Genomic DNA, 20804 nt, shown 5'->3' with positions numbered 1-20804 from the left:
AGCCCACATTTTAAAAAATTGGTCTTGTGGCTCGAACTCAGGGCCTGGGTACTGTTTCTGAGCTCTTTACCTCAATGCATCTACCACTTGGAGCCACAGCTCCACTTTCAGTTTTCAGATGGTTAATTGGGGTCTCAACTGGTTAATTGGAGTCTCTGGGTCTTTTCCTGCCCAGGATGGCTTTGAACTGCAATCCTCAGATTGCAGTTTCCTGAGTACATAGGTACAGGCATGAGCCACTGGCACCTAGCTTCAGAGTAGACTGTACTGTCTAGGCTGGCCCCGAACCTCAGTTATCCTGATCTCACTCTTCTGAGTAGCTTGGTGCCACTTGGTGCCAGCTTTAAATTACTTTTTCTATTTTTTTTTTCAGGCAATTTTTTCTCACTATGTAACTAGACCTAAGTCACCATGCCTGGCTTCAAATTACTTTTTTTTTTTTTTTTTTTTTTTGCCAGTGCTGGGCCTTGGACTCAGGGCCTGAGCACCGTCCCTGGCTTCTTTTTGCTCAGGCTAGCACTCTGCCACTTGAGCTACAGCGCCACTTCTGGCCGTTTTCTACATATGTGGTTCAGGGGAATCGAACCCAGGGCTTCATGTATAGGAGGTAAGCACTCAAGCAACTAGGCCATTTTCCTAGCCCTAAACTTGCTCTTTCTAGGGATTCAAAAAGGGGGATTGGGGGGCTGGGAATATAGCCTAGTGGCAAGAGTGCTTGCCTCATATACATACATGAAGCCCTGGGTTCGATTCCCCAGCACCACATATATACAAAACGGCCAGATGTGGCGCTGTGGCTCAAGTGGCAGAGTGCTAGTCTTGAGCAAAAAGAAGCCAGGGGCAGTGCTCAGGCCCTGAGTCCAAGCCCCAGGACTGGCAAAAAACAAACAAACAAACAAAAAACAAAGAGGGTGGGGGTTCCCCTACACCTTTCACTTGGTTTCCACATTTCTTTTTTTCTTTTTGCCAACATATGAACTTGGGGCCTGGGCTCTGTCCCTGAGTTTTTGTGCTCAAGGCCCGTGTTCTACTACTTTAGCCAGAGCCACTGGCTTTTTTTGGTAGTTAATTGGAGATGAGAGGCTCTGGGTCTTTTTCCTGCCCAGACTGGCTTTGAACTGTGATCCTCAGATCTCAGCCTCCCGAAGAGCTAGGAGGCTGAGTCACTGAGTCACTGGCACTCCGCTCAACCTTCCTCTTTAATACCGGTTCCCAAGAAAGGAGACTCAGGGACTAGATAATGGCCGACTGAAGTAGAGGTGACCGTTGCCAGAGTTCCAAAGACTTAACCACCCCACCAGGTCTGGGTGACTGCAGGAAGCGCAAATGACTACCGCTAGGGGGCGACGCATCATCCCCGCCCCGGCCCACCCGCGGAGACGCGCACGCGAGGCCTCCCATTGCGCCTGCGCTAACGGGAGACTCAGGCTCGCTGTTCTCCGACGCCCAGCCGCTCAGGCCGGGGTAAAAAACTGCGTGACACATGGAGAGCGTGGCGGCCATTTTCGTTTTCTGGGCGAGTCAGCTTAGGGGATTTGGAGTCGAGGAGTAACGCTGCGCAAGCGCACCCTTTAGTGTCCCAGGTAACTCCCATCTGACGGGCGAGGCGTCGACGGCGTCGCCGGAAGTTTGGCGTTTGCGCCGGGAGGAGGCGGCGGCCGCGGCAGAAGCAACTGTCTCCCGGTACCCGGATGTGAGGCGTCCGGCGGCACGGAGGGTGAGATCCTCGGCCGGGCCGGAGGGAGGTAGGCGCGCGTCAGTGACGGTCCCTGCGCCCACGTCCTCCCCCGCAGAGCGTGAGCGGCCGACCTTCCTGTCCCTCCCTCCTCCGGGTCGCCGTGTCTCGCATGCCTCTTCCTCGTCTGGTCTTGTTGCCTCGCGGTCCTGGCGGGGAGGTGGGAGACTGGGGGACGCCATCGTCCAAGGTAGGGACTGACCTGTCCGTCTCAGTCCTGTGCCCCGTCACCTGCTGCTGCCTGCGGGCGGACTGGGGCTCCCCAGACGCCGCCAGGGCTGCTCGAGGTCCCCAGGGGCGCGCAGCCGTTGCGACGTCCAGGCTGCCCCAAGCCTCGACCGGTCCCCTCCCCTGGCGCAGCCCGAGGCCTTTGCAGCCCGGGTGGGGGTGCGGGCGCGGATGCGGACGCGGGCGCGTTCTTGGGTGTATGTGGGGCAGCAAGCTTTGGGGCACGTTGCGTGTGTAATCCTGGTTTCAAGCTGTGGCCCAGGCCCAAGGTCATGGGGAATTGGGGGTCGGAGATGGGGGTACTGGGGCACAGGTCACAGGTAAAGCTGCTCTGGGTTAGAAGATGTGTGCGTGAGGGCTGCAGTGAAGTTTCTAGCGATGGAGAGATGCGAGCCGAAAGCAATTGGGTCTGCCATTTTTATCGCTCCGGGAGATCCTAACCGGGTTTTTTGTTTTTTTTTTTGCTCTGGCGGGATCACCTGTTTAGGAAATGTTTAAGAACCTAGGCGTCTCCGCCCTCCATTTGTAAATGACGCGTGATGGAGATGACTGAATTTTCCAGGGCTGGGTAGGGGGATGGCCGGGGAAGAGGAAGGAGCTTCGAATTACATTCGTCACCTTTTTAGGACTACTATGAACTTGTTCTCAGTAGTTGTAGTTGAACTGGGATTGTTTTTGATAGGAAGTAATTAGAGCACGCAATATTTAAATAGTCATACAATATTTAAAAAGTAAATTATAGCACGTGAGAAAAAATAACAACTTGGTGGGGTAAAATAGACTTTTTGTTTTTCCTTTCCCAACCATACACTAAATTAAAACAAACACACAAAAAAACTGGATAAGAGCTGGGTCCAGGTGGCTCACACTTGTAATCTTAGCTACTTAGGACGCTAAGATCTGAGGATCATGGTTCAGAGCCAGCCTGGGCTGGAAAGTGGGTGAGACTCTTATCTCCAATTAACCACCAGAAAGCTGGAAGGGGAGCCTTGGCTCAAGGCACTAGCCTGGAGCAAAAGTGCTCAGGGACAGCGCCCCAGGCTCAGAGTTCTAGCCGTCTTGACCCATCAAGAAGATCCCCAAACTGGGTATGTGCTGGTAGTGTAGCTAGCTCAGTGGTAGAGTTCAGTCCTCAGCACCCACAGTAAAATGAACTGGTAAGACAGATTTCAGTGGTGAACTTCCTAGGTTACAGTGAACTTCTCTAATCATGTCTTAGTTTCTGCTTTATTACCAAAATCAATGCAATTTCGTTTTTAATTTGAAAAATCTTGAAAATTTCCACTACTCAAATACCAGAGGAGTAAGAATCAGAAGAGAAATCATTGAAAATGTTTAATTTGAAAGCTGCAAATTCAGGTCTTCAGCAAATTAGGAAATGAGGAAACTAAAACTAATAGAGCCTCTTCTCCTTTAGGTCAGTTGTATGACTTTGGAAATAGCTTATTTAACAGAATTTTCCCTGATATACTAGCTTTTATCTACCTTTGTTATTTCTTTCTGAGGTAAATATGCTGCTGTCATTTCTCACCTTGCTCAATTAATATAGTTCTGTAGTCAGCAGAGTTTTATTTTTACACTTGGCTTTTACAAGGGGTTTATGCTGGCATTTAAATTGATAAATTATGCTTCACAGAATAACTATAGAGGTATTAATGAATGGCATTATCACTTTTTACTGCTGGCTCTTTTTAGAAAAGCTTGGCATTTCATTAAAACACAGTTGATTGTGTTTATTCTTTTTTTTTCTTGTTTCTATATCTTGGAGATCATTTTGATTACCTTTTGTGTTTATTCTAATAATGCAAGTGACTATAGCTCCATAATTCAAAATAATGGATTGTGTTTCTAATAATGAATTTTTTCCTGACATTTTGTGTGTGTGTGTGAATGCGTGTGTGCCCGTGTTCATTTGTGTGTTGGTCCTGGGGCTTGAACTCAAGACCTGGACGTTGTCCCTGAACTTTTTTGTTCAAGAATAGCACTCCATGGGCTGGGTGTATGGCCTAGTGGCAAGAGTGCTTGCCTTGAATACATGAAGCCCTGGGTTCAATTCCCCAGCACCGCATATACTGAAAACGGCCAGAAGTGGTGCTGTGGCTCAAGTGGCAGAGTGCTAGCCTTGAGCAAAAAGAAGCCAGGGACAGTACTCAGGCCCTGAGTCCAAGCCCCAGGACTGGCAAAAAAAAAAAAAAAAAAAAAAGAATAGCACTCCATTACTTGAGCCCCACTTCTGGCTATTTTTGGTAGTTATTTTGGAGGTGAGCATCTCTAGGGCTTTCCTACTATTGCTGGCTTCTAAACTGGATCCTTCGCTGGTAGCCGCCTAAGTAGTTTGGATCACAGGTTTGAGCCAACTGCACCTGGCTTTTTCATGACTTCTGTAAGTAGATTATGTTCTGTTTAAGAGTTCTTTGAATATTCTTTTCTTAAGGTAATCGTTTAGATGGTAGAAACTGACACCAGTAAAATTATTAGGATAGATAATTCACTCAAGGACTATATTAACCTTTCTGTTACTCAAACTTTCTATTTTATTGTGCCAATGTTATGAAAAAATATTGGGGCCTATTTCTGCAAAAGTTATATAGTACAGTTTTATGGCCAGTCCTGGGGCTTGGACTCAGGGCCTGAGCGCTGTCCCTGGCTTCTTTTTGCTCAAGGCTAACACTCTAGCACTTGAACCACAGCGTGCTTCCCGTTTTTTGTTTATGTGGTGCTGAGGAATGGAATCTAGGGCTTCATGCTTGCAAGGCAAGCACTCTACTGATAAGCCATATTCCCAGGCCAATAGTATAGTTTTATATTACTACTATAGTTGCATTTGGCAAATGAAACATTTTGCTAGCCTGCCTTTTTTTCTCTTGTGGGCACGGGTGTGGGTCTATATCTTAGACTTATTTGCATTACACTGTGTTTTAGAATAATCCTAAAATAAGGTCTGGGGATGTAGCTCAGTGATAGACCACTTTCATAGCTTGTGCAAGGCTCTGGTCTGATTCTTAGCACTACAAACAAAAACAGAACCCTAGTTTGTGCATGCCTGTTGCTGAGGCAGGAGAATGGCAGTTAAGGGGGAGCTTGGGCCACATAATGAGATCCTATCTCAAGGCCATCCCTATCCCAAAAAACTCGGAAAGTAAATAAAAATGACATTGAAGTAATACTTCACAAGTGTACTTTAATGATTTTCAAACATTTTACTCTCAGGATGCTTTTATATTCTTAAAAATTACCATAGAACTCCAATAGATTTTCTTTATTTATGTATATATATATGCACTTTATTAGTAAAGTAATTCATTTAAAGTCCATGTACTATTTAATGGTTAATATAAATAACATTTTAAATGAAAAAATGATGGTACAAAACAAATTTAATGAAAGAATGGCAGCTGGATTTATATTCTTTTCTCTTTCGGTTGTGGCCTTCAGCTCAGGGCCTGGGTGCTGTCACTGAGCTCTTTTGCTCAAGGCTAGTACTCTACCACTTTGAGCCACTGCTCCATTTCCAGTTTTGGAGTGGTTAATTGGAAATAAGAGTCTCAGGGACTTTTCTGCCTGGGCTGGCTTTGAACCCATGATCCTCAGATCTCAGCCTCCTGAGTAGCTGAGCCACACAGGTGTGAGCCACTGGCACCAGACTGAATTACTTTTTTTGTTTGGTTTTGTGTTTTTTTTTTTTTTTGCCAGTCCTGGGCCTTGAACTCAGGGCCTGAGCACTGTCCCTGGCTTCTTTCTGCCACTTGAGCCACAGTGCCACTTCTGGCTTTTTCTATACATGTGGTGCTGAGGAATCGAACCCAGGGCTTCATGTATACGAGATGAGCACTTTACCACTAGGTCATATTCCCAGCCCCCTGAATTACTTTTTTGCAGATCTTTGTATTTGGCCTAATAAAAGACAGCTGTAGTCTCCTATGAGTTTTCTTTTTTCCCTCTAGTCCTGGGGCTTGAACTCAGGGACTAGACACTTTCCCTGAGCTTCTCTTGCTATCTCTACACTTGAGCTACAGTGCCACTTCCAGCTTTTTCTGTGGTACTGAGGAATGCTAGGCAAGCACTCTATACCATTAAGCCACCTTCCCTTGAGCTTTTGCATTCAATCTGTTGTTATCTGTTGTATATGAAGAAAATTATTTGTTGAAGTATATGTAGAAAATTCAGCTCCACACCAAAATGTTGAGAGGAATATTTTAATTTGTAGGTAATTGTGATATTCTTGGGTTCTACAACAAAACAGGTGGTTAAGAAATGTAAAGTCTGAAACCTTTCTTATGTGCCTTTTGTATTTAATTGACTATATAAACACACACACACACATTGAGATGGGCATCTGTAACTGTTGCTTAGTCTGACCATGAACTCACATACACATACACTCTCTCTCGCCTCTCTCCACTCTCCTCTCTCTCTCCCTCCCTCCTCTCTCTCTTTGTCTCTCTGTCGGTCATGGGGCTTGAATTCAGGGTCTGGGCACTGTCCATGAGCTCTTTTGCTCAAGGCTAGCGCTCTACCATTTTGAGCCATAGTGGCACTTCAGATTTTTGAGTGGTTACTTGGAGATAAAAGTGTCACCGGTGGGGGGAGGGTGGCTGGGAATATGGCCTGGTGACAAGAGTGCTTGCCTCATATAGTTGAAGCCCTAGGTTCGATTCCTCAGCACTACATATATAGAAAACGGCCAGAAGTGGCGCTGTGGCTGAAGTAGCAGAGTGCTAGCATTGAGCAAAAAGGAGCCAGGGACAGTGCTCAGGCTCTGAGTCCAAGCCTCAGGACTGGCCAAAAAAAATAAGTGTCACAGGAGACTTATCTGCCCTGGCTAGCTTCAAACTGAGATTCTCAGATCTCAGCCTCTGGAGTAGCTAGGAATACAGACAGGCATGAGCCACTAGCGCCTAGCTTGACCTTAGATTCTTAAACAAGTCAGGCATGGTAGCCCATTCCTGTAATCCCTAGCTACTTGGGTGACATGTAGGATCACAATGTGAGACTAGCTTTTGGCAAAACCTGAGGACAACTATTTGACAAACTAAAGCAAAGAGAGCCAATATTATGGCTTAGTGGTACAGTGCCTGCCTGGTAAGTGTTAATTGAAACCTTCAGTTCAAACCTCATTATTACAGGAAAGAAAATAGGTGTTTGAGCTCCCTGAGTGTCTGTTTTTTTTTTTAATTTTTATTTTTCCAGTATATCTCCTCTGGAACACATGGCAATACTGAGTGACTATCACATCCTACGGAGAACTTTTATTTTTGGTCACAGCATTAAGAGCTCTTGGTTTGAGAACCCAACAAGCCCTCTTTGAGGCAAGCACTCTTGCCACTAGGCCATATTCCCAGCCTTGCAACAAACCCTCTTTGAAATGACCACCTGTGTCTGGTTTTAGTGTCTCTTCCCAAAGGTTTTTTTTTTTTTTTTTTTTTTTTTTGGCCAGTCCTGGGCCTTGGACTCAGGGCCTGAGCACTGTCCCTGGCTTCTTCCCGCTCAAGGCTAGCACACTGCCACCTGAGCCACAGCGCCGCTTCTGGCCGTTTTCTGTATATGTGGTGCTGGAGAATCGAACCTAGGGCCTTGTGTATCCGAGGCAGGCACTCTTGCCACTAGGCTATATCCCCAGCCCCCATTCCCAAAGGTTTTTGGATAACTTGCATTATAGGAAAAAATTGTTGGGGGAGGATGGAATTATTTTCGAGGTAAGGTGGAGAACATGATTTTTGTTCACACTTGCTTTACATCTCATATTTAGATAAATAGTTAACTTTTGTTTTTATTTATTTATTTTGCCAGTCCTGGGCCTTGGACTCAGGGCCTGAGCACTGTCCCTAGCTTCTTTTTGCTCAAGGCTAGCACTCTGCCACTTGAGCCACAGCGCCACTTCTGGACATTTTCTATATATGTGGTGCTGAGGAATCGAACCGAGTGCTTCTTGTATATGAGGCAAGCACTCTTGCCACTAGGCCATATTCCTAGCCCCTTGTTTTTTTTTTTTTTTTTAAGATAAAGTCTCATTATATTGACTGTGCTATTCTCTAACTTCATCAACTTTGCTGCTCAGGCTGGCTTTGAACCACAGTCCTTAGGTCTCGGCCTCCTGAGTTGCTAGGATTACCTGTGTGAGCCACCAGTGCTTGGCTAGTTAACACTTTTTTTTTTTTGGTCAATCCTGGGGCTTGAACTCAGAGCCTCAGCACTGTCCCTGGTTTCTTTTTTGCTTAAGGCTAGCACTCTACCACTTGATCCACAGCTCCACTTCTGGCTTTTTCTATATATGTGGTGCTGAGGGATCGAACCCAGGGTTTCATGTATACGAGGCAAGCACTCTACCACTAGCCCATATTCCCAGCCCCAGGTAAAACTATTCCATACATAGTGGAAGAGGAGAGAAAAGGAATAGTGAACATAAAATGATGTTGGCTATAGTCCTTTATAGTAAATTAATAGTAATTGTTACCTTGGTTATAGCTACTTATTTCATGTTGGCTTTTGTCCTTTTTGGGGAGAAGGTGGTTGGTATTGGAGATTGAACGAGGCAAGCACTTTACCACTAGGTCACATTCCCAACCCCTAATTGACCATTTTGAAAATTAAATTTTAGTGCTAAAATAATGACGAAAATTTTTGTTTTTCCCAGTACTGAGATTCTTGTGTTTGTGAGACAGGTGCACTACGCCAGGTTTTTTTGCTTTTATTTTTCATATAGAGCTTTGCAGCTTTTTTTGTTTTAGCTTGGGATTGGCCCCAGATCTCTTTGGCATAGCTAGGATTTCAGGTATGTGCCACCATGCTCAGCTTCTGTTTTTTTTTTTTTTGTTATGTGGCTTGAACTCTGGGGCCTGGGTTCTTCAGCTCTAGGCTAGCATTCTAGGGCTCTACCACTTGAACCACAGCACCAGTTCTGGTTTTCTGGTAGATAATTGGAGATAAGAATCTGGGGCGGGGGGAGAGATGAAGGAGGAGGTAACAAGTTGGATAAGAAATGTACTAATTGCCTTATGTATGAAACTGTAACCCCTTTAGCAATAAATTAAAAAAAAATGTTATGAACTTTCCCTGCCTGGGCTGGCTTTGAACTGCAATCCTCAGATCTCAGTCTCCTGAGTAGCTCGGATTACAGGCATGAGCCATCAGCACCTGGCTTTCAGCTTGTTTTTGAGGTAGAGTCTGGCTAACTTTTGCCTGGACTGGCCTTGACTGTTGATGCTACTACCATTTCTACTTCCCCTGTAGCTGGGTTTAAAGGCTACCACATCCAGCCTAGTAAAGGAAAGAAAATGATTGATTTTAGTTTTTCACGTTGTTATTCTTCTGAGGCTTAATGTTTGGTAAATCTGGAGATTACTGGAAAAATTAACCATAATATGTTATTAGTTATCTCTTGCTATATAAGAAGCTTTGCTAATTCAGTAGAATTAAAATATAAATTAATCTTGCTCACACCTGTGGAGCAGCTGTAGCTGAGTTAACATATGAGTAGAGCTGAGCTTCTCATTGTGGGTTGGGCTTGGCTACTCATTTAGAGATCGATGCCTTTCTACTAGTGTTTATTTTAGGGTCTAGACTGAAGGGACAGCCACTTCCTGGTGAAATTCTACAAGAGGTACAGATATATTTAAATTCTGTTTGTGTAATTTCTTCCAACATCCCGTTCATTGACCAAGGCAAGTGAAATGGCTCTGGCTATCCAGTGAAGAAATTACATTCTGCCCACCATGAAGCCTAAGTAAGGCCATGGCCAATCTCAGCATCATTTGGAAAGGAAAGTATGCTTTTTCTTAGAGGTAGTGAATGGGATAAAAAGTATTACTTTTGAAGACAAACCAAATCTCTTGTATGAGAGTGAGATGGTAATCCTGTTATAGGTCAGTAATATCTTTCAGACAATAGTGACAATTATTCCTCATTGTTTAGGCTAGAACTGTATCACTTGCTAGGCAAATACTATTTTTGTACTAGTTTAATAGTTTTTAAAAAATGTTTTTACTTTACAGAATCCTTTTGTTTTAAGATCCTCAGATATACAAGAAATACTTGGAAGCATTCAGTTAGAGGCATCATCAGTCAGTTTAACAAGTTGATGAAGATTTTAATTTCCTTAAGGTAAGTGACCTATACTTTGATAATTTTGTGTCTTCTGAGGTGATAGTGTGTTAAATATATTTTCAGGGAAATGTAAGTTACATTTTAATTTTTTTTTTTTTTTTTGGCCAGTCCTGGGCCTTGGACCCAAGGCCTGAGCACTGACCCTGGCTTCTTCCCGCTCAAGGCTAGCACTCTGCCACTTGAGCCACAGCGCCGCTTCTGGCCGTTTTCTGTATATGTGGTGCTGGGGAATCGAACCTAGGGCCTCGTGTATCCGAGGCAGGCACTCTTGCCACTAGGCTATATCCCCAGCCCACATTTTAATTTTTTGATGGGTCAATGCCTAAGTAATAAAATATTTAAATGAATATATAATGAAAAATAAATAAGCTTTTTTCATGCTCCTGACAATGTCTTCTAGGAAGCATTGTTATTCTTCTGTGCTTATTGTATACATAAGCATGTGATTGTGTTTTTTTCCTCTAGTCCTCCATTTCCCTTTTTACACAAAGAAGAGTGTGCTGTATACCTTGATTTTTTTTTTGTTGTTGTTTACTAATGTTTTATAGTCTTAGGCTCATAATCAGTTTTAGTTCTTTTTGTTGGGCAGGATTATTGGAGTACAATTTAAGTACAATAAACCTTACCTCTTAAAATTACAATTTGGTGAGTTTTGACTGATAATATTAACTCATCTCTTCCTTTCCATAGATTAGTTTGCTTTTTAAATACTTCCATGAAAAGTAGAAACTTATATTTACGCTTTTGTTTTTAGCTTTTGTCACAGTATGATTGTGAAGTTCATTCCCATCTTGTTCCAAGTATTAGTAGTTTATTCCTTTTTTTGCTAAGCTATTTTCTACTATATTGATGTATCATTTTGTTTATCCCCACTTGACTTTTACCTCACAAAAAACCTTCTGTTATCTGGGTGCTGGTAGCTCACACCTGTAATCCTGTCTGTTTCATAGGCTGATATCTGAAGATTGAAGTTCGAAGTCAGCTCAGGCAGGCAGGAGAGTCCATGAGAATCTTACTGCCAGTTAACCACCAAAACAGTAGAAGTGGAGATGTGGATCAAGTAGAGCACCAGCCTTGTGTAGAAAAAGTTAAGCAACAGCTCAAGCCCCTGAGTTTAGCTTTAGTACTATACTAGATTTTATAAAGATTAAGATCTGTCTTTGATTGTTCTAGTTGGTGTTGATTTTGTACAAGGTGAAAGACAGGTCAAATTTGTCTCCTGCAAATGGATAACCAGTTTTGCCAGCACTATTTGTTGAAGAGACTTTCTTTTCTCCATTGTATGTTTTTGGCTTCTTTGTTGGAAATTGAATGGCTGTAGCTATGTGTTTTGGAGATGAGTCTCAAGGACTTTCCTGTCCAGGCTGGCTTTGAACCTTGATCCTAAGATCTCAGCCTCCTGAGTAGCTAGGATTACTGGTGTGAGCCACCAGTGCCTGGTGATAGTTCTGATTTTCTGAAGAATGACTGTTACAGGGAGTGTGTGGGGGGAGGTTCCACGTCCCCCCAAGAGTCCACCAGTCAGAGACAGTCTCAAGCAAAAAGATGGGTTTATTGGGGAAGCAAAAAGCACACTGCCCAGCCAGGGACGTAGCACAGACTCGGGAGCTGAAACTACACCCCTGAAAAGCAGGCTGGCCAGCCAGGGACACAGCACAGACTCTGGAGCTGTCACCATGCCCCCGAGAAGCCCTCAAATTGGGGTTTATAAAGGTAAAAGCATAGCGCAGATGTAGGGGCTTGACGCAGGGGGTAGAGCACGCAATAAGTTCACAGATGTAGGAGGTTGATGTGGGAGATAGAGCATGCAACAGAGCAAGCACAGCACAGATGTAGGAAATTGACACGGGGTAGAGCAAATAACAAGCCATTTACAGAAGCAGAATTTTGGGGTCAGGTTGACCTAATAATCAAGATGGAGTCAGCCCTATTCCCCCCAACATTTCCTACCATGTTTCCCTAATCAAGATGGAGTCAGCTTTACAACAATGACATTGGGATTTGTACTGAATGTATAAATTGTTTTTGGCAAAAGTAGTATTGTGAAAATGACCAATCTTATGTCATGACAGTTGTCTTCTGATGTCTTCGGTTTCTTCAAGTTTTAATTGTAGAGGTCTTTATCTTGCTTAATACCTAGGAATCATTTGATTTATTATTTTTGAGGCTGTTATGGAGTTATTTTTAAAATTTTCAGACTGTTTATTGTTGATATACAGAAAAGCGATTGCTTTTTGAATGTTTAGAAGTAATTCTGATTCTTTATTTTATTTTTTGCATACTAGTGGGTCCACTTGCTATAATAGTGTTTGGATTCATGTATGTCCTTGAATTTGCTAGGCAAGGGTTCTGCCACTTTAGCTACATTCTCAGCCCTCTTTTCCTTTAGTTTTTTTTTGGGGGGGGGTTGAAAGGAAATGCTAACATTCCCCCATTTGTTGTTTATTAATAACTGGGGAGGGGTACCAGGCCGGGGGTATGGGTGGAGGTTGTTTCTTCTGGAGCTACTTCCTGCTGTAAAGGGGTGAAGTAGTCAGGGGTCCCTGATGCGTCATTGGACTGGGTACCATCCAAGAAGTATTTGCTTGACAGTTTGGTTGGTAAAGGTCCTCATCATGTCTATGAGAATAGTTATCAGAACCAATGGGTGTCATGGTCTCTTCTGGCTACCTCCTGCAGCTTGGGCACATCAAGGAGTCACTGGGGCTGGGGTCTTCAGTATAGCCTCCAGCTGCCTATAACAGGATGGCCTTAAACTGCAATTTCCCAGGTGGCATACTGGGTAAGTGATGTTACCCTGTTAAGAGACTTTTGAAAAGGTCAGGAAAAGGCGACAAGTTCACAGGACCAGTTAACATGAATGACCTGGGAGAACACACCCTGGTCACAAGCCAGAAAAGTTCCATTTGGAGCATAAACCCAATTGTGGCCCATTACAAGAAGGAGGAATAACTGGACTGGGGGCAGGAAGGGAGTGTTTAGGGGTATTTTTGGGCAAAGCAGGGACCAGCTTCAGTTTTACATTGAACAATACAGAACAGTAAAAGAAAAGTTTTACATTGAACACTACAGAAGAGTAATACTAATACTTTGTTGAGAGCTAGCATAGCAACAGATTGATTTTCTTCATCACTTCAGGGGGTGAATTTGGGACCAGGCCTATAAGGGGACTGAGCAAGGAGACAGAAGTTATTGAAAGAACCACTAGGTCTAGAAAGTTGATGGCATTTCCTTGGACCACTAAGGACTGTTTACTGCTGGGCCTATGTGAATTGCCAGGTCTGCAAATCAAAGCAGGTACACCTATGCCTGAGGTTTTGCTTGGTGTCTGTTTGAGCCTGAGGCAATAAGGTGAGTGTCAATCCTTCAGCCTTTAACTTTGGTCTCATTCTCTGTATCTCAAGTAGTTGTGATTGTAGGCCTGAGAGCTACCTACCCTTGGCTGTACTGTAAGATCTTAATCTTTTGAAGGTTGAAGGTCATTTGTTTCCCCTATCATAGGCTTATGAAAATCTTGTAATCTATTTTGGTTAATGTTCTTTTTTCTTTCTTTTTTTAAAATGTGAACACAGCCTTTTTGTGTAAGTATATGCTGGTATTAAGGGTTGATTCAGGCCTTTTACTTTTGTTCAGTTTACTTGCTCACAGCTAGTATTCTACCACCTGAGCCACACGTCCAATAAAGCCTTTTTGCTGGTTAATTGGAGATAACAGACATTTCCCTCAGGCTGGCTTTAAAAAATGAACTCCAGGTCTAAATCTCTTACAGGTAGGATTGTGGAACTGAGCCTTCTCTGTCCAATTTGTAGCCTTTTGTTTTAGGAAAAGACTTCTTGGTTTTATCTAAAACTTTTCTTTTTTTTTTGTAATTTATTTATTAATTAAATTTTTTGACAAGGTGTTGTGCAAAAAGGGTACAGTTGCATAGTAGGGCAGTGTGTACATTTCTTGTGATATCTTACACCCTGTTTTTCTTTCCCTTCCCTGGGTCAGGTAGACATATATACAATACACAATGTACCAAGAACATATACAGTAGCCACGCGGCCTACGCCCATCTAAAACTTTTCATCTTAAATTTTTTTCCTAATTACTTGAATTCAGAATCTTGCACTTGGTAGGTAAAGGCTTTATCACTTGAGACATACCCTCAGGCCTTTTTGATTCAGTTTGTTTTTCAGGTAGGATCTCTCACTTTTTGTATTGGCTGACTGTAGACCACAATCTTCTGTTGGGATTACCAGTATATGCTATCATGCCTGACTTTTAGATTAGATCTTTTTTTTAAAATTTATTTATTTTTTTTTATTAATTGAACATAAATTTTTTTACAAGGTGTTGTGCAAAGAGGGTGCAGTTACATAGTAGGGCACTGTGTACATTTCTTGTGATTTTAGATTAGATCTTAATAACTTTTTTTTTTTTTTTGCCAGTCCTGGGCCTTGGAATCAGGGCGTGGAATCAGGGTGTCCCTGGCTTCTCTTTGCTCAAGGCTAGCACTCTGCCACTTGAGCTACAGCGCCACTTCTGGCCATTTTCTATATATGTGGTGCTGGGGAATTGAACCCAGGACTTCATGTATATGAGTCAAGCACTCTTGCCACTAGGCCATATTCCCAGCCCTAGATCTTGATAACTTTTTGCCTAGGCTGACTTTGATTTATAATTTTTCTATCCCTGAGCTCCGTAGTAGCTAGGATTGTAGCCATGAACCATAGCCTTTTTCCTTTATTATTAAAATACCAGTTGTTGACCAGCTTGACCTACATGGATGTTTCTTTTAATTTTCATATCATCTTTTTCTCCTATTGCTCTTCCAATAGTTCTTTTTTCCCCCCCTTATTGTCAAAGTGATATACAGAGAGGTTACAGTTTCATATGTTAGGCATTGGATACATTTTTTTGTAGTTTATTTATTAATTAAACAAAAAATTTTTGACAAGGAGTTGTGCAAAAAGGGTACAGTTACATAGTAGGGCAGTGTGTACATTTCTTGTGATATCTTACACCCTGTTTTTCTTTCCCTTCCCTAGGTCAGGTAGACATATATACAATACACAATGTACCAAGAACATATACAGTAGCCACGTGGCCTACGCCCAAGAAAATTCGCCTAGGGCTTTAAATGTAATGTCGACATTAGACAATATATCGATAGTAGTCTTATACGAACGTACATACATAGCTTTTGAGCTATTGTATTCCAGTGAGAGGTCAGTTTTTGACCTTTATATGTTGAGTAGTTGTTTGGTTTTAGTTACATAATGTTGGGTCGCTGACCCAATTCTGTGGGAAATACCATTTGACAAGCAGTTTTTGGTTTCACAGACCTGGTCTCTACTGTCTCCCCGTCACCCCATCTTAATAGTCATATATCAGGGAGATCATGCCCCTTTGTCTTCTGTGTTCTAGGCTTGTCTCGCTCAACATTATTTGTTTGAGTTCTGACCATTTCCCTGCAAATAACAGTATTTCACCGTTCCTAATTGCTATGTAGTATTCCATTGTGTATAGGTGCCATACTTTTTGGATCCATTCATCTGTGGAGGGGCATCTGGGGTGATTCCATATTTTGGCTATTGTGAATTGTGCAGCGATAAACATGGAAGTACAAATGTCTTTTTGATATCTTGGGACCTGATGTTCAGGATAGATGCCTAGGAGTGGTATGGCTGGATCATAGGGTAGGTCTATATTGAGCTTATTGAGAAACCTCCATGCTGTTCTCCAAAGTGGTTGTACTAATTTGCACTCCCACCAACAATGGAGAAGGGTTCCTCTTTCCCCGAACCCCTCCAGCATTTGTTGTTGCCTGAGTTCAGAGTATAGGCCATTCTAACTGGAGTGAGGTGGCATCTCAGGTATATAAACAGGTATAAATATACAAATCTCGGGTATATTTATTTGTTGAATGGTCTTTCTATTTTCAATCAGAATTATCTCTTCTTTAATCTTTGTGATCTCTCTCCGCCTAGTCATTTTAGATTTGATCATTTCTTGTTTCTCCAGTTGTTTTAGTTTCATCGTGAGGCTATTCACCTGCTCTGTTTCAATTCTTTTAATGTGAGTGCTGAGGACGATGATCTAGCCCCTCAGTACTGCCCTAGCTATGTCCCATAGGTTTCTTTGTGATGTATTTTCATCGTCATTGTGGGTTATGAATTCGTTAATTTCATCTTATATTTGTCTGTGGCCCAAATGTTTTTATTTGCATTTCCTTTACTACCAGGGATGTTGAATATTTCCTCATATGTTTCTTTGCCATTTTTATCTCTTCTCTTGTGAAGTCTCTCTTTAGCTCCTTTGCCCATTTCCTAATTGGTTTATTGGGCTTGGAGGGGCTTAGTTTTTTGAGTTCTCTGTAGATGACAGATATTAGGCCTTTGTCTGTTGCTGTGCTGGTAAAGATCCTTTCCCATATGGTTGGCTGTCATTCTAGTTTGGTGGCTATGTCCTTAGCTGTGCAGAAACTTTTTATTTTGTAGTAGTCCCATTTGTCGAGTCTCTCCCCTATTTGTTGTGCTCCTGGGACTCTATTCAGGAAGTTCCTTCCTGTGCCTTTAAGTTCTAGTGTCTTTCCTACTCTGTCCTTCAGTAGTTTCAAGGATTCAGGTCTGATATTGAGGTCCTTGATCCATTTTGAGTTGATCCTGGTGCATGGTGATAGGCTTGGGTCTACTTTGAGTTTTCTGCATATGGCTTCCCAGTTCTCTCATCACCAGTAGTTGAAGTGGCTCTGTTTATTCCATTGTATGTCTTTAGCTCCTTTGTCGAATATCAGCTGACTGAAAGAGTGCAGTTTTATTTGTGGATCTTCATTTCTAATCCATTGGTCTTCAGGTCTGTTTTTATACCAATACCAGGCTGTTTTTGTTATGATGGCTCTATAGTAGGGCTTGAAGTCTGGTATTGTGATACCTCCTGCACAGCTTTTTTTTGTCTAGAATTGCTTTGGCTATTCTAGGTCTTTTGCTGTTCCATATGAATTTATGGATTGCTTTCTCTATTTCAGTGAAGAATGTGGCTGGGATTTTGATAGGGATTGCATTGAATTTGTATAACAATTTCAGCAATATGGCCATTTTCACTATATTGATTCTGTCTACCCATGAGCACGGGAGGTCTTTCCATCTCTTTGTGTCTTCTTTGATTTCCCTTATTAGATTTTTATAGTTCTCATTAAATAGGTCCGTCATGTCCTTGGTTAGATTGATCCCTAGGTACTTTATTTTTTCTTTTTGGCTACTGTAAATGGAATTGTTTCCATAATTTCCTTTTCTGCTTTTACATTGCTGGTGTACAGAAAAGCTGCTGACTTTTGTGGATTGATTTTGTATCCTGCTACTTTGCCAAATTGGTTTATTAGGTGTAGGAGTTTGGGACTGAGTTTTTTGGGTCCTTCAGATATAAGATCATGTCATCTGCGAATAGGGATAGCTTGATTTCTTCCTTGCCAATGTGGATCCCTTTGATGTCCTCCTCTTGCCTTATTGCTATGGCTAGGGATTCCAGCACTATGTTGAAAAGAAGTGGGGAGAACGGGCATCCTTGTCTTGTTCCTGAGTTTAGGGGGAATGATTTTAGTTTCTCTCCATTTAATATGATGTTAGCAGTTGGTCTGTTGTATATGGCTTTTATTGTTTTGAGGAATGTTCCATCTATTCCTGTTCTCTCCAAAGCTTTTAATAAGTATGGATGTTGTATTTTGTCAAAGGCTTTTTGGGCATCAACTGAGATAACAATGTGATTCTTGATTTTAGTTCTGTTTATGTGCTGAATTACATTGATTGATTTACGGATGTTGAACCATCCTTGTGACTGTGGGATGAAGCTTACTTGGTCATGATGTATAATTTTCTTGATCAGTTTCTGGATCCTGTTAGCTAATATTTTATTGAGGAGCTTTGCGTCTGTGTTCATTAGTGATATTGGTCTGTAGTTCTCTTTTTTTGTTGGGTCTTTGCCTGATTTGGGGATGAGTATGATATTAGCTTCATAGAATGAGTTTGGGATTTCTCCCTCTGTTTCTATTTCGCAGAAGAGTTTGAGGAGTATTGGTATTAGCTCCTCACTAAAGGTTTTATAGAATTCGTTGGTGAATCTATCTGGGCCTAGGCTTTTCTTTGTTGGGAGGTTCTTGGTTACCTCCTGTATCTCGCTGTAAGTTATTGGTTTATTTAGTTGATTTATTTCTTCTTGGTTCAGTTTGGGCATTTTATACTTCTCTAAGAATTGATCCATTTCTGTAAAATTATTTTTTTAGTGAGTAGAGGTTCTGGAAATAGTTCCTTATGATTGTTTGAATATCGTGTGTACTTGTTGTAATTTTTCTGGTAGAGTCCCTGATTTTACGTATATGAGTCTCTTCCTTTTTTTTTTTTTTGTAAGTCTTGCGAGAGGTTTGTCAATTTTATTTATTTTCTCAAAGAAGCAGCTTTTAGTCTTATTTATTTGTTGAATGGTCTTTCTATTTTCAACCAGATTTATCTCTTCTTTAATCTTTGATCTCTCTCCTCCTAGTCATTTTAGAGTTGATCATTTCTTGTTTCTCCAGTTGTTTTAGTTTCTTTGTGGGGTCACCTGCTCTGTTTTCATTCTTTTAATGTGAGTGCTGAGGGCGATGATCTTGCCCCTCAGTACTGCCTTAGCTGTATCCCATAGGTTTCTTTGTGATGTATTTTCATTGTCATTGTGGGTTATGAATTCATTAATTTCATCTTTAATTTGGTCTGTGGCCCAAGTGTTGGATAACAGTGGGGGTTTAGCCTCTAAGAATGTGTATAGCCTCTGTGGTAACTGTTGTTATTGAGGGTTACCTTAATACACTGTGGTCAGATATACATGGGATGACGTCAATACTTCTGTATTTGCTGAGGTTCTTTGTGTGGGATATGACATGAGAAGAAGGTGTATTGGGTCTCTGCAGGGTGGAAGATTCTGTATAGATCTGTCAGATCCATTTGTGATATGGTGTTACTTAGGTCCTCAGCTCCCTTGCTAATCCTCTGGGTGTTGGATCTGTGTCTTGGAGAGAGTGGGGTCTTAAAGTCACCCACTATGATTGTGTTTGGGTCTATCTTGTTCTGTAGTTCTGTGAGAATTTGCTTGACATATGTAGGGCCTCTTTTGTTCAGTGAGTATACTTTTATCACCGTGATGTCTTGATTCTGGATTTTTCCTTGTGTTAAAATGTAGTGACCTTCTTTGTCTTTTTGAGTTGATTTTAATGAGAAGTCAAGCTTCTCTGAGCTCAGGATGGCTACCCCTGCTGTTTCGGTAGGTGCGTTTGCTTGGAAGATCTTGCTCCATCCTTTCATTCAGAGCCTGTTTTTATCCCTTGCTGTAAGGTGAGTCTCTTGTAGACAACAGATGCCAACTTTTTGTTTGCGGATCCACTCTGCCAGTCTGCTCCTCTTTATCGGAGAGTTTATACCATTTATATTCAAAGAGATCAAGGATAAGAGTGTTTTTTGTCCTTCCATTTTCTTGTTAGGCTGTTTTTCCTCTTTTTTTTTCCTTGTCTTTAGTGAGCTGCTCTTTCTGTTGGGCTCTGGCTATTCTGTCTGTGTGTCCTGTACGATTTCCGTTGGGTGGGATTCCTCTCTTAGAATTCGTTGTAGGGCTGGTTTTTTATTCATATACTCCTTTAAATCCTCTTTGGTATGGAAAGATCTTGTTTTCCCGTTGAATATGAACTCCAGTTTTGCTGGATATTTTATTCTTGGTTGGCAGTTGTCCTGAAGGACTTGGATGGTGTTCTTCCAATCTCTTCGTGCATGGTAGGTTTGTGTGGAGAGGTCTGCTGTTATTCGGATCCTCTTCCCATTGTAATAAATTTCTTTCTTCGCTTTGGCTGCATTCAAAATTTGCTCTTTATTCTTGAGATCTGAAGTCTTGATTATTATGTGCCTGGATGTGGATTTTCTAGGGTCTGGTCTGCCAGGCGTCCTATAGGGTTCGGTTACCTGGATGAGGTCCCTTGTGAGATTGGGGAAGTTTTCTGCAATCACTTTATTGAAAATATCTTGAACCCCCGCTCTGGTATTCGGTTCCTTCTCCTATTCTAATTTGCGCAGATTATATCTTTTGTCTTTGTCCACTAACTCGTGGATTAGTCTGCCCTGGAGCTTTACCGTTTCTTGGATTGTGGCAATTTTCTGGTCCTTATTGGCTGCATCATGGTCCAAGAGAGTGATTCTGGCTTCAATTTGGTCAATTCTTTGTGCTGTGGATTCAAGTGTGGAGTTTATGGATGTCAGAGAGCTATTTATGTTTGCCGGATCAGCAGTCGGTTTGTTGGCGCCGGGTACCCTTTCCCAGCCTGGCCCTGTTCGGGACAGGGTCGACGGGTGGGGGGAGGGTACCCCGGAGATTTTCCGGCTCCGTGCAGGTTATAGGCTCTTCTTTTTTAAAAATTTTTTTCGTTTCCTCCGTTTCTCTGTTGCTTCTGGCCGCTGGGTTTGCTGGTTTTTTTTTTTTTTTTCCCCGAAATGCAATAGCAAGGCAAGACTTTATTCAAGCGGGGCCATGGCCCGGGCCTTGTTCTATCCACCAACACAGTGGAGGTTAGGAGGAAGCCTCGAGCTGCGATTATACAGAGCTTATAAAGGCAAAAGACAAAGTTACAGCAATCAGGTGTTTAAGCAAGCAAGATTACGGGTACAAATCTGATTGGCTCAGGGCTCGAGGTATTCTAGGGGCGGTTAGAGTTAAGCATTCCCAGTCGTTAGAGTTCTCG

At 42.2% G+C, this 20804-nt stretch overlaps 1 protein-coding gene and 1 non-coding gene across 7 annotated transcripts in view; one reads left to right on the top strand and one right to left on the bottom strand.

Moving 5' to 3' along the window:
* The first annotated feature begins 1427 nt into the window (after window positions 1-1427).
* Esco1 (establishment of sister chromatid cohesion N-acetyltransferase 1) overlaps window positions 1428-20804 on the top strand; it is an 83212-nt gene continuing 63835 nt past the window's right edge. For 2 of the 6 annotated variants that reach the window (XR_007213355.1, XM_048363124.1), the window contains exons 1-2: window positions 1428-1925; window positions 9972-10063. The gene's annotated coding sequence lies outside the window, so the exon portion shown is untranslated. Of the gene's footprint in view, window positions 1926-9954; window positions 10064-20804 lie in introns of those variants that run through there. The other 4 variants (XM_048363123.1, XM_048363120.1, XM_048363121.1 and 1 more) reach the window with 4 other exon arrangements.
* LOC125364346 lies at window positions 7151-7279 on the bottom strand. The gene has a single exon (XR_007213500.1). It is a non-coding gene; the product is annotated as a small nucleolar RNA SNORA25 (small nucleolar RNA).

This window comes from Perognathus longimembris, chromosome 15 (assembly GCF_023159225.1).
Source record: "Perognathus longimembris pacificus isolate PPM17 chromosome 15, ASM2315922v1, whole genome shotgun sequence".
Classification (NCBI taxonomy): Eukaryota; Metazoa; Chordata; class Mammalia; order Rodentia; family Heteromyidae; genus Perognathus; species Perognathus longimembris.
Note: the sequence above shows the minus strand (reverse complement) of the source record. Positions and strands in the feature narration are given on the sequence as shown.